Here is a 13,000-nt window from a genome sequence, read left to right on the forward strand (position 1 = left end):
CGCCCGCCCGCGTCACCTTCCACCCCGCAAAGCGGAGCTCCGCGTCTGGGCCCCGCGGGGCCCTACCGCCGCCACCGGCCCACCGGCCGGCGGCCCCGAGGACCCCGCGCCCCTGCCCGCGGCCTGGGGGCGGGACTTCCGGTCCCGCGCGCGTACGCCTTCCGGCGCCAGGCGGAAGCCGGCTCGGGGTCCGCGTTGGGGCCGGAGCGTCCCGGACGCCGGTCTCCTCAGTGGACGCGTCTTGGCCACGCCGCCGCCGCCGCCGCCGCCGCCGCCGCCGCGCGACGGGGAGACCGGGTAGGGCCGGGGGGCCCGGGGGGACCGGGGCGCCCCGCGCGGGCGGAGGGCGACCGAGCATGGTCGGGGCCGCGGGAGGGGTGCCGTGAGGGGCGGGGGGCGCGGGTGGGAGGGGTCGGGGCGCCCAGCCGCGTAGCCTCGCCGCGGGTGCGTGCTGGCTTCCGGATGTGTGTGTGGGTTGGAGGGACATCGGACGCTCCGGGGACACTCGAGGTCTCCCTTCAGCCGAGTCCCCTTCGGGCTGCACTTCTTTGTCACAGGAATTTAGCAGCCCTTCCTCCGGTCGGGGGCTCGGACCCCAGGCCCCACGTACAGTCGCCCACGCCCCCGACTGAGCCAGCAGGCGCCCGCGGACCGTACTGCTGTCAGGCTGACCGCAGTTCTCGTTCTGGAACCCTCCGTGGCGCCAGAGTTTAGCTTGTGCTGCTTCCACTGCCCCGAGCGACCTCGTCAGCACGCTTGGAGCTGCGGAGAGGATCGCAGGGAGCTGTGCCTGCGCTTGTACTGGAGCCCCTGTGCGTTAGTGACTCGGTTTACCCAGTGAGGACAGTCTAGGTGCGGGTGCAGCCGATTACACCCAGTCCCTAGGGTTCGGGTTAGTGACTCGGTTTACCCAGTGAGGACAATCTAGGTGCGGGTGCAGCCGATTACACCCAGTCCCTAGGGTTCGGGTTAGTGACTCGGTTTACCCAGTGAGGACAATCTAGGTGTGGGTGCAGCCGATTACACCCAGTCCCGAGGGTTCGGGTTAGTGACTCGGTTTACCCAGTGAGGACAATCTAGGTGTGGGTGCAGCCGATTACACCCAGTCCCGAGGGTTCGGGTTAGTGACTCAGTTTACCCAGCGAGAACCCTCCAGATGTGGGTGGAGTGGATTACACCAGACCCTAGGGTTTGGGTGAATGACTCAGTTTACCCAGTGAGGACAGTCTAGGTGTGGGTGCAGTGGACTATACCCAGTCCCTAGGATATGGGTTTAGTGACTCAGTTTACCCAGTGAGGACAGTCTAGGTGCGGGTGCAGCCGATTACACCCAGACCCTAGGGTTCGGGTTAGTGACTCAGTTTACCCAGCGAGGACCCTCCAGATGTGGGTGGAGTGGATTACACCAGACCCTAGGGTTTGGGTGAATGACTCAGTTTACCCAGTGAGGACAGTCTAGGTGTGGGTGCAGTGGACTATACCCAGTCCCTAGGATATGGGTTTAGTGACTCAGTTTACCCAGTGAGGACAATCTAGGTGTGGGTGCAGCCGATTACACCCAGTCCCTAGGGTTCGGGTGAGTGACTCAGTTTACCCAGCGAGGACCCTCCAGATGTGGGTGGAGTGGATTACACCAGACCCTAGGGTTCGGGTTGGTGACTCGGTTTACCCAGTGAGGACAGTCTAGGTGCGGGTGCAGCCGATTACACCCAGTCCCTAGGGTTGGCTACCACAAGGCCACAGACTGTTGAGTGTTCCCGGAACCATGGTGTCTCACAGTAAACACAGGTGGTGTCTCTAGTGGCCAGGGAGGGGCGTGTCGGCTTATTTTGTCATTACTGCAGCTCATGCTGAGTATTCTCCTCATTGTCTACACTGCATGTGATTTTTATTGGCTGCGCTTCCTAAGGACATCGTACAGCCTCTCACTTAGGTGTAATTAGAGACTCCGACCTGAAAAGGCGAATTGGGTTTTGCCACAAACTGGGCACCCAGCAGGGCAGTCCTCGCGCTGTCACTGTTGGAGGGGACAGCTGCCTAGCGCCTTCCTCCCCTTGGGTGCTAGACTGTGTCGGTGCAGGTTGCCCGGAGACCAGGTTCTGTGGTCTGACTTGCACTAAGTGAACTAGAACGTTCTGTGTTTGTTGGTGCCTCAGTGTATTGGCTGACTTGTAAATCCCTCACCGCCCCCCCCCCCCCCCCCCCCCGGCTTTATCAGGTGTAATTGACAGACAAGAACTGTGTGTATTCTAGGCGCACCGTGTGGTACACATTTTGATGTACATTGTGACATGATGGTCACAATGAAGCTGATGACACATAGTGACCAGTACCTAGCCGTCTTAAGATCTACCTCGTCCAGATCTCAGATCACAGTGTTAGTAACGCTTATGATCTCTTGATGGACTTGAAAATTTGTACTTGAGTTGGGTGTAATCTCCTTATATTTAGGGACATAGCTGATATTTACAGGTGGAGAGCAGTGTCTAGAAATAAACAGTGCTTCAACATGTAATTAAGTATAGTGGGTAATTTCTCAACTAGAAAATGGTAAAATGGCCTGATCTTTATAGTTATTGTGTTGATTGCTGTGTGGATTTCTCTATATATCTTCATTTAATCTGTTTCTTTCAGTTAGACAGTGTTCCTTTTCTGATAAGGCTTGTTCCGAATTGTCCATAAAATCTTGGTTTAAGAAATGTATTCCTCCCCCTTTCGCTTGGTTTTTGGGAGATAAAACAGTTGGGAAAGTATGCAGGTCTTTAGACTTTAGTTTGCGGTTGAGGAAGTGCTTGTTTTTGAAACACAAGAGCCCGCCCTCTCTGGCAACTGTCTAGTTATATGTCTGAATGATATGTTTGAAATTGGATTGCTCTGTGTTCTGGATAATCTCTGGGATTTTTCTTTGTTCTAATCGTTGAGTAAAATTTTAAGTTTTCTGTAGATGAACCCAAGTGTTGTTCTGTAGGATTCTGATACGTTTTACACTTTAACCAATAGTGGAAATTTGAACAGGGCTGGGCAAATTACTAGTTATTCTTAACAGATTTATTACTTATTTTTGTTTCTGCGATGGCAAAATGCGTAGCTGTGCGACGGGAGAACTACTAAGACCGTGATGGCCCGGGCTGTTTTTATTTTCACGTATTTACACATTGCTTTCCATAGTCACCTGTTTGTAATATGTGCAGTAATTTGCTATATTGGGATTTTGGGCTCTGTGCTCCCTGACTGTCAACTTTATAATTACATAGTCCGCTCTCTGTTACCCGTATACCCCATTACAAGGGCACCCCCTGCCGTTTGATGGTATTGATGAAAGGACAGTGTTGATCTGCAGACCTACTGTCCAGCTGCAGGGCCTGTGACGCATGCTGGCTGTCACCAAGATTAGCTGAGGCATCGTCAGCCTCTTCTTTTAGTAGGACTTTCTGCCCTTTCTGTGCTGCTGAGTGAGACCTTTTCTCTCAGTGACTGAGATGACGTTGGCCTCAGCCAAAAGGGCTGTCGGTATAGCCTAGTTCGTTCTGCTGACCTTGATCCCATAAATCTTGGCAAATTTTTTGCCCTCCTGACATGCAGTTATGGCTGTGAACCATTTGTTTACGTTGTTATTGTTTGAAAAACAGTTTAAATACTAAATCATGATTGGATTATATAACTGGACTACACTTACTTTTGCTTGGAGCGAGGCATCACATTAAATTCTACAGGAACCATTCTATTGAAGTGATACAGTTGCAAATACTACAGAAAATACACTGATTGTCATTACTCTTTGTTCTTGTTATGAGTTTTGTTTGTTGGTTTGTTTTAGCTTGAGATCCTCATGAAAAGAAAAACTGTCCAGTAGGAGATGGGGGGGAGGGGATGTTAGGAGGTGATGGTGGGGGCTTTCTGCAGTGGTTGTATCTCACGGTGTTTACAGTTATCAGTGCTTGGTGGTAATAAAAAGAAGAAAGACGTAGTTGGCTTTATCATTGTTTTAAAATACCTTACAGACAGTGCTCTCCTTTATTGCCTGCGGGGCGTAGAGAGAGAAATTCCTCCTGCCGCTCCCACCTGCCTGGGAGAGAACGACCTGGCAAAGGCTCTTGAAGTTGGAAAGTTTACGTGGTCACTGGGAATCGTGGAGAGGCTTGAGGGAAGGATTGAAATGTGAATAAAGAAACAAACATTGAGGTTTATTTTAGCGTTGGTATTTTTCGTGGACATTGACGGGAACACTGCACATGCAAGAAGACCGAGCACCGTGTACGAGTGACCTCGTCTTAGTTAAAGCGGAGATGATAGGGCCGACCCGGGAAGTGATGCATTGTCAGGTTCTAGACTTTCCCACAAGAACTAGTGACCACACAGATAAGAAGTATCGGAGTCGACACCGAACATTTCAGACCTAGGCAGTGACTATTGACTTGGTCTTTCTGTCCTGACAAACAGTTGCTGGTTCCAGTTTGCTCGGTGCTCCAGCTGGAAAGTACCTTGGGAGATACTGTGACGGCACTCCTTGGAGCGAGGTGAATGTTGACCAGCCACGGCAGGTGGGCTTCAACTTCCAGACCTCTGTAGCCTCTGCAGGCTCTTATCATCCTGACAGGGCTTGTAATGCCTGTGTCAGCCTGTGCTTGTGACTTAACACATTTTCATTTGATCTCAGAATAAGCCGGTCAGCTTGCGTCCATTCAAGTCACCTCTTTTTTTTTTTTCTCTTGGTGGATCGGAGTTTTCTTTCACACCTGCCGGCTCAGAGGAGATCCTTCTCCAGAGATCTGAGCCCTGAGCACCGCATGGGGGACAGTTTATCGTGCGTTACTTCCACATTCCTCACTAGTAGTAATTTGGCGCCCAAGGCAAGCAGGGCGGGAGGAAGAACCCGGAAGAGGAGTGTCTAAGCTAGGAACTAGAGTCCTGTTAGTCCCGTCCTCTTATGGTGCAGAACTTTACTTAATTTTCCCAACATTCCCCCCTTGGATGCTTTTTTAAAAACATCTTTTTTAGTAGGCATCACCCCTTAGCTCTAGGGGTTGGTACTCTCGGACGGCTAAGATGCGTGTTGCAGTTTCCAGGTGATGTTGAGGGACCTGGTCAGGGTTTGTGTAGTGTCCGCCACAAATGCAGGCCCGTTGTCACTGTGTATGGTTGAGGGCAGACCAAACCGAGGCATCATTTCACGTAGAAGAGCTTTGGCCACCTCACGACTTCGCACCGTCCTGGTCGGGAAGGCCTTGACCCATCCTCAGTACGCACAGATTATTACGAGGAGGTGCCTGAATCCTTTGCTTGGTTTTATATCTGTCAAGTCCACCTCCAAGTCTTGGAAAGGGGCGGGTTTCTGGTAACCGTCAGACCAGGTTTAGGGAGGATATGGTTTGCATATTTAGAGATTGATGAATTAACCAGGCCCCAAGTACATAATAAAGCACGAAAGTCTTTATCTGTTGATGGGTCTACAGTGAGAATAGTCTTGGCATGCAGTGGTTGGGGGGAATCCATCCCATTTTCTAGTTGTTTAAATAATCACATGCCCACGGGGTCTTATTATTATCCCCACAGAAGATTGTCTGTACATGAAGTACTGTGACAATTTTTCTGAAGTTTACCTCAAGTTGTGTAGGTTAGGCAAACAACAAACATTTAAAGGCAGTCGGAGCTAGAATTTAACATCCATAACTGTGCGCTGTTGAAACATAGTTTTTCTCTCTAAAAACCCTCATTTCCAGAGATGGCCAAATCAAGACCAATGCATTTGTAGAACAAGTCACATCTTAAGAAACCTGGCCTAATTATTTACATAAGCTCAGCAAGAATAGCGATTGATGCTGAGGATCTGTTCAAGTTTGCTTTCCTGGAACCTTTTATAAGGAAACTCCAGATTGAACTTTTAGTAGCCTCTCCAGGCCAGAAGCCAAGCCAAATACTTGCCATCAGACAGGCCTGCAATACCTGTGGAGCTGGGTGAATTCCTCTTCACAAGGTCCCCAAGATATCCTGAGGTTCCTGCACCTGCCAGGAAGTGACCTTCTTTACTGCTGGGAACTGTGTAAGCAAGGTATCCGGCCAACATTTCCAAGGGCCTTTATGAAGTCAACTCTTAATCTGTAGTCCTTAGTTATCAAAAAAAGCAGAACAGCATCCTTTTTAGGAACACTTAACCTGTTCTGTAATAAATGCCTTGTTAACCCCTCGGGTAAGACTGTCTTTGTACTTTTAGGATCCCTGTACTTTCCGTTTAGGATCCCTGCTTGAAAAGGACTTCCTCCCTGGTCTGTTCACGCAGCTTTATGTTGGTTGATGTTTCAAGAGTCTAGGTTTTTCATAACCCTTTTTTAAGGGGGTGAGCAAAGCTTAGAAGAGTCTGACTGATGTAGAATAATAACTGGTAATTTATGTATAAATATTTACAGAGTGCTTTTCTTATATCGTCATTTGGTCCTGAGGCAGGATTGAATGTCAGGGACAGAAACCCTGAGCTTCAGGAAGGTTAGGTGACCAGCCCGGTGATGTCTTCTGGAATGGGGTGCTGGACCTGGGGTGCAATCCCAGGTCTTTATGTGGACTCACCCGTTCAATTGCGTCTCAACTCTTGGGCCCTTATACATCAGGTATTTTTAAATGTATCTTGGAGCCCCTTTGGCTTTCTCATTTCTTCTCCCTTGTCACCAAACTAACTTGTCTCCGGGGAAATAAGTTGCTGACTCAGCTTAATTGTTCTCTTCTGCAGTTGAAGTGCTATCATCGCGGGATTAGCGTGAACCTGTAGCAGTCATGTAATGCAGTCTTCTGCCTGATCTGGATACTCTCATAACCCTTTCCTTCCCAGAGTATTTATGGCCCTTGCAGGAATACTTAGAGTAACAAGGTGTTCACTTTCTGGTGCAGCCTTGGTTCATTGTTGGGTTATTCTTTTCCTTGTAACAGGTCCAAATTGCCTGTTGTGGTTTTTATTTATTTATTTTTTTTAATTTATTTTTTTTAATTTTTTTTTAACGTTTATTTATTTTTTTGAGACAGAGAGAGACAGAGCATGAACAGGGGAGGAGCAGAGAGAGAGGGAGACACAGAATCCGAAACAGGCTCCAGGCTCTGAGCTGTCAGCACAGAGCCCAACGCGGGGCTCGAACTCACAGACCGTGAGATCATGACCTGAGCCGAAGTCGGACGCTTAACCGACCAAGCCACCCAGGCGCCCGCCTGTTGTGGTTTTTATGTTTTAGTTATATCATCCAGAGCAACACTGAAAATCTGTTTTCTCTTTGCAGTGTAAAATTTTGTCATATATTTAAGGATAACTGTCTCTTCTCCAGGTTAAATAATGCCAATACCTACATGTGCTACTGTCCCGATCATCTTATTCTGGCTCCACTAGGTTGTCAGTATCTTGAAAATATGGCTTCCCTAATTGTTTACACTATTTTATTTTATTTTTAAAATGTTTACTTAGTTTTGAGAGAGAGAGCGACAGAAAGAGAACAAGTGGGGGAGGGACAGAGAGAGAGGGAGGCACGGAATCTGAAGCAGGCTCCATGCTCTGAACTGCCAGCTCAGAGCTCGACGCGGGGCTTGAACCCACGAACTGTGAGATCATGACCTGAACCAGAGTCAGACACTTAACTGACTGAGCCATCCAGGGGCCCCTGTCCACACTATTTTATTTTATTTATTTGTTTCTTTTTTTAATTTTTTTTTTTTAAGGTTTATTTTATTTTTTAGACAGAGAGAGACAGAGCATGAATGGGGGAGGGTCAGAGAGAGGGAGACACAGAATCTGAAACAGGTTCCAGGCTCTGAGCTGTCAGCACAGAGCCCGACGCGGGGCTCGAACTCATGGACTGTGAGATCGTGACCTGAGCCGAAGTCAGACACTCAACCGACCAAGCCACCCAGGCGCCCCTGTCCACACTATTTTAGATGTCTGATCAAGGCAGCAAATATGGGGGCTTTTCCTTCCTGTAGGGTGGACACCTACTGTCATATTATTGCACATTCAATACTATTGAGGTTTAAAATTACATTCACATTTAAGCAGACGCATCTAGCTCTTATATTAAGCATTTGGTAAACCACAGCTCCCAAAATTATATGGGAAATCTGTTAATCTGCTCTCTCTACCTGTACAGCTGGTTTTTGAACTCATCTACAAGACTTTACGTTTATTCCTGTTAACTTTGATCCTGGCTGGGTTTCAGAAGCTCAGCATTTCAGCTTGTAGTGATCTGTTTTTGTTCCGTTTTCTAGCACACTTATCCTTTTCAGCTTTTATGTTTATAATGCTTATCCCTTAAAGCTTGGTTGAGTCAGGGCTGGCTTTCATTATAGCTAAGTAGCTAATGCTCCTTGTGAGGCTTTGCGGCAGATCACCTACGGGTAATTTTATACCAGGTTTTCCGTGGAGAAGTGTGACAAGTGATAGTTCTCTGGATCTGGTACCCTTATTCCCTGGAAGACCCTAGAATTACTTATAGGCCAACCCAGAGTTGTGTCGGATTTTCCGCTCCCCACCACTCACTTTCACACGCATGTCTCCAAAGAATAGAGAAAACCAATTGCTGGAATTGTGTTCCTAGGCACCTGGCTCTCTCCTACCCCTCCAGACTGGATGTTACCACTTAAACCTAGAATAGTTGAAACCTTGATTCAAAGAAAGCCTCTGGGACCTGCCATTTCTTATGTTAATGATTTTGCTTGAAGTTCATCTTTCAACTATGTATGAACTCTTACCCAGCTGCCATGAGCTGTAAAAAAGATTTAAAAAAAAGATTTATAGAGGGAAATGATAATAAATGTTCTTGGAAACTACACTTGCCAGTGGCCTCAGTCCATTATTGTAATCGAGATATACAGTTATATCTATGGGTTATGTGGAGATCGACATAGATTGTATGTAGAGATTATTTTCATTTTTAGTCAATGTGAAACCTTCAAATCCCAAACTAGTAATCTCTCATAGACAGCGTTTTTAAGCTTTAGTTCAAATCTTAGTTTTTTATCTCCATACTTTTAACATTACGGTGGCTTATAGCTAAGTCTGGATTTGAGGAAAGTCTATCAGTTGTGAGATTAATTCTGTATGTATTAGATGGCATATGGGGAGTGAGACATGAAATAACTGAGTTTTTATTGAGTCAGCAACAGGACGGCAGAGGAGTGGCTCAGGATGCCTGGCTTCTAGAAGTGGCTATGCTGCTCATGCACTGTGGCCGGGCGAGGGGCCTGTTCCGGTAACGGGGTAGGTACATCCCTCTCAGCCTCCGTTGCTTAATTCCTACTGTGGTAAGTCCTTTTCTGAAGCTAGACATGGCTGTGATCTGTGGCCTCCGGACCCCTTTCCATCTCTGATATTCTGGAGCTGTCCGGTCCCGTAGTGACCCATCACAGGTGGCCACACGGAACCTCACTACACGTGCCCAGATGCCACATGTGGCCGTGGTTATCACACCAGAGGGTGTGGGTAAGTGTCCTGGTGGACGCTGTTCTAGAGCCTGCCCTGTGTAAAGCCAGGGACAGATCCCAGTAGCACAATTTAATGTGGAAAATGGGCTCTTTAGGAGAGTCTGTGTCTGGTGCACAAGGGCAGTTGCCTCAGTGACGGCTGGGTTCTTTCATTGACACGTAATCACTGCCGGGTGCCTTCACCAGCAGGTGCGAGTGGTTGCACAGATAGACACAGTGTGCTGGAGGGTTTAGACGTCCTACGCACTTGGTTTGCACAGCCCTTTCTTGTATCTGTCATACCACAGAGGACAGGGGACTCGGGAACTGCCCCTCTGTTGTGAGATCTCTGTTTCTGTGAAATGGCTTCGGAGGGCCAGTGACAGCTGCTTTTGAACAAATGCGTTACATCTGTGTCCAGAGTGTGGACAAGAGTGCTGTCTGTGTTAGGGGAATTTGGCTAAACAGGTATCTTTAGACCAGTGATTTTTAACCTGTCAGATCCAACACTCTATTTTTATAACAGGTATTTTACAGTTCCTCCTTTACCATCCTGAAATGAATTCATAGGCATACTGTAACTACTTACATATCTGATGGCAAAGAAATGAACACAATTTCTAACTATGATGTAAAGGAGGAATAAAAATAAAATCATTAAAAAATGATTTAAAATATTTTTAATACGCGTGTGTTCGATACATTCCAGATGGTCAGCGTTTTGTGTCTGTGTCTAGAATTACTGTGGATGAGACGGTTACAAATGCACACTTGTGCGGGTGGGTTGTACTTAACGTATGTGCTGCCATTGAGGTGATTTTCCAAAATGGCGAATAATTTGGTAAAATGCAGAGAATAGTTAGGTATGGTCTTGCCTTGGCTTCAAAGCAGTTTTATTTTGGGAAAATTTGGTGATTATTAAAAGTGTGAAAAAGATAATTTGTATTTTTTTTAATGTTTTTATTTATTTTTGAGACAGAGACAGAGCATGAGCAGTGGAGAGAGGGAGACACAGAATCTGAAGCAGGCTCTAGGCTCTGAGCTGTCAGCACAGAGTCTGATGGGGGGCTCGAACCCACGGACTGTGAGATCATGACCTGAGCTGAAGTCGGACGTGTAACTGACTGAGCCACCCAGGCACCCCAAGATAATTTGTATTTTTATGTTACGTGGTGTTACACTCGAGGCTTAGGTAATTTAGACATGCTTTGCATCCACATGTATTTCTGGTGGGTTATTAAAAACACAGAGGGACGCCTGGGTGGCTGAGTCGGTTGAGCGTCCGACTCTTGATTTTGGCTCAGGTCATGACCCTGGGGTCGTAGGATTGAGTCCTGAGTCGGGCTTTGTGCTGGGATTCTCTCTCTCTTCCTCTGTCCCCCACTTGCGCATGCTCTCTCTTAAAAAAAAAAAAAGACAAAGTCCAGCGTCAGTATTAAAGAATATTGTGATTTATTAGTCATACCTGCCATAGATAGAATGAGGACGTCTGGGTAGGACTTGCCATGTATTCCGCCTCTGTTCAGTGGATCCTGATACCTCCCCCGCAGGGGCTTTGGAAAGATGCTGGAGAGGGTTTTGGTTGTCATAGTGATGGGTGTAGGTGTGTGTAGTTAGCACTTAAGATTTGGGAACCAGGGATGCTTTGGACAGCTGTACACAATGGGAGAATATCCCGTCCAAAAATCTTGCTGTCCTCATTGAGGAACACTGTCCAGGTTGGAGAAGAGGCTAATTATGGTAACCGTTCTGCGCAGGATGGTCACTGGGACTTAAACAGAGACCAGATCTCTCTTTGTTGGGGATGTTGTTATGGGTATCTTGACATTGAGTGGGGTATGGTACCATGTGGTCTTCAGGGTTTTTTCTGGCTCTGTGATTGCCTGAGTTAAGTCAGGGGTCAGGAGACTGCACCCCTCAGGCTAAGTATGTCCTGTTGTAGTAAATAAAGTTTTATTAGAACACAGTTCTGCTCATTCATTTATATATTGTCATTGGCTGCTTTGGGGCTACAGTGGCAGAGTCAGGTAGTTGCCGTGGAGATGTTTTGGCCTGCAAAGCCTGAATACTGCTGGCCTCTTTACAGGAAAAGTTTCTAGATATAGCACGTATCAGGAATGTTTTTTGAATGACACCAGTGTGTGAATTGATGTTACTAAGTATGTGATTCTTAGATCTTTAGTAGTTTTCTGTGTGTAGTGATTCTGAAGTCTTTTCTGTGTCCCTGTAGCACTGAAGACTAGCCACGAGACAGACCGACAGTAAAACTTGGAGCAGAATTCTCTGCTTGAATTTGCAGATGTCACTAAGTAGTCTAAGGTCTGTGCCAATTTCGTGTGGCTCTTCAGCTTTGGGATTGGGCTGGTCGTTGATTTCCTCACAATGGTGATATACGAACTGGTAGTTAGGAAATACTTTCAAAGCCAGGACAATGAGAAAAAAGTTGCATCTCACAATCTTATGAAATCAGCTCTGGAGCTTAAAAATTCCATGTAGGGAACGTCACTGTTCTTTCCCCTCCTATGGATTTTAATAAAGAAAAGTTGGCATTGTGCAGAAGGTACTAACAAAATAACCTTCTGAGCACTTAAAATATTAAAATACTTTAATATTTTACAAGAAACAGACATCTGTTAACCCTAACTTAAAAAAGACAAAAAAGGGGCACCTGGGTGGCTTAGTTGATTGAGTGTCCGAGTATGGCTCAGGTCATGATCTCATGGTTCACGGGTTCGATCCCTGCGTCGGGCTCTGTGCTGACAGCTCGGAGCCTGGAGCCTGCTTCTGATTCTATGTCTCCCTCTCTCTCTGCCCCTCCCTGCTCACATTCTGTCTCTCTCTCAAAAATAAACATTAAAAAAACAAGCAAGAAAGAAAAATAAATACCTGTTTGAGTCTTTTGGTATGTTGGTATATATTAGGGTTCTCCAGAGAAACAGCCAATATGGTGTATGTGTGTGTGTGTTTTAAAAGAGATTTATTTTAAGGAACTGGCTCATGAAATTGTGGGGATTAATAAATCCAAAATTTGTAGGGCACACTAACAGGCTGGAAGGTCGGGCAGGAGTTGGTGCTAAAGTTTTGAGGCAGAATTCTTTTTTCTCTGAGAAACCTGTTTTTGTTCTCAGAGCCTACAACTGCTTACATGAGTCCCACCCACACAATCCAGGGTAATCTCCTTTATTTGAAGTCAATTTAGATATTAGTCACATCTACAAAATACTTGAACTGCAACCCTAGATTCATGTTTGATTAACTTAGCTGTATCCCAACCAAGTTGACCCATAAGACCAGCTATCAGTACTACAAACACATTTTGGTACATTAAAATATGTGGTGTATAAAGTATTACATAGTGAGTACTAATTAAGGACGTGTCTATATTTGTAGACCAGTAGTCTCTAAGGGATTACCTGGGTCTTCATTCATGTGTCAAATAAAGACTAAAAAATGGGCAATTTAATCAACCTTTGAAATTTGAAAGTTCTCTCTTTTGTGTGTGTGGTTTTTGTATGTTGTGTATTTAAATGTAGGGTGCCTTGAATAATTTAAAAATTTTATAGCAATTTTT

At 46.4% G+C, this 13,000-nt stretch overlaps 1 protein-coding gene across 6 annotated transcripts in view; it reads left to right on the forward strand.

Moving 5' to 3' along the window:
• The first annotated feature begins 148 nt into the window (after window positions 1–148).
• The window catches only part of DISP1 (dispatched RND transporter family member 1), a 185,870-nt gene continuing 173,018 nt past the window's right edge, over window positions 149–13,000 (forward strand). For 3 of the 6 annotated variants that reach the window (XM_078440603.2, XM_078440602.2, XM_078440601.2), the window contains exon 1: window positions 149–297. The gene's annotated coding sequence lies outside the window, so the exon portion shown is untranslated. Of the gene's footprint in view, window positions 298–765; window positions 813–4,440; window positions 4,542–13,000 lie in introns of those variants that run through there. The other 3 variants (XM_078440606.2, XM_078440605.2, XM_078440604.2) reach the window with 3 other exon arrangements.

The sequence above is a fragment of the Panthera onca genome, chromosome F1 (genome assembly GCF_046562875.1).
Source record: "Panthera onca isolate mPanOnc1 chromosome F1, mPanOnc1 haplotype 2, whole genome shotgun sequence".
In the NCBI taxonomy this organism is placed as follows: Eukaryota; Metazoa; Chordata; class Mammalia; order Carnivora; family Felidae; genus Panthera; species Panthera onca.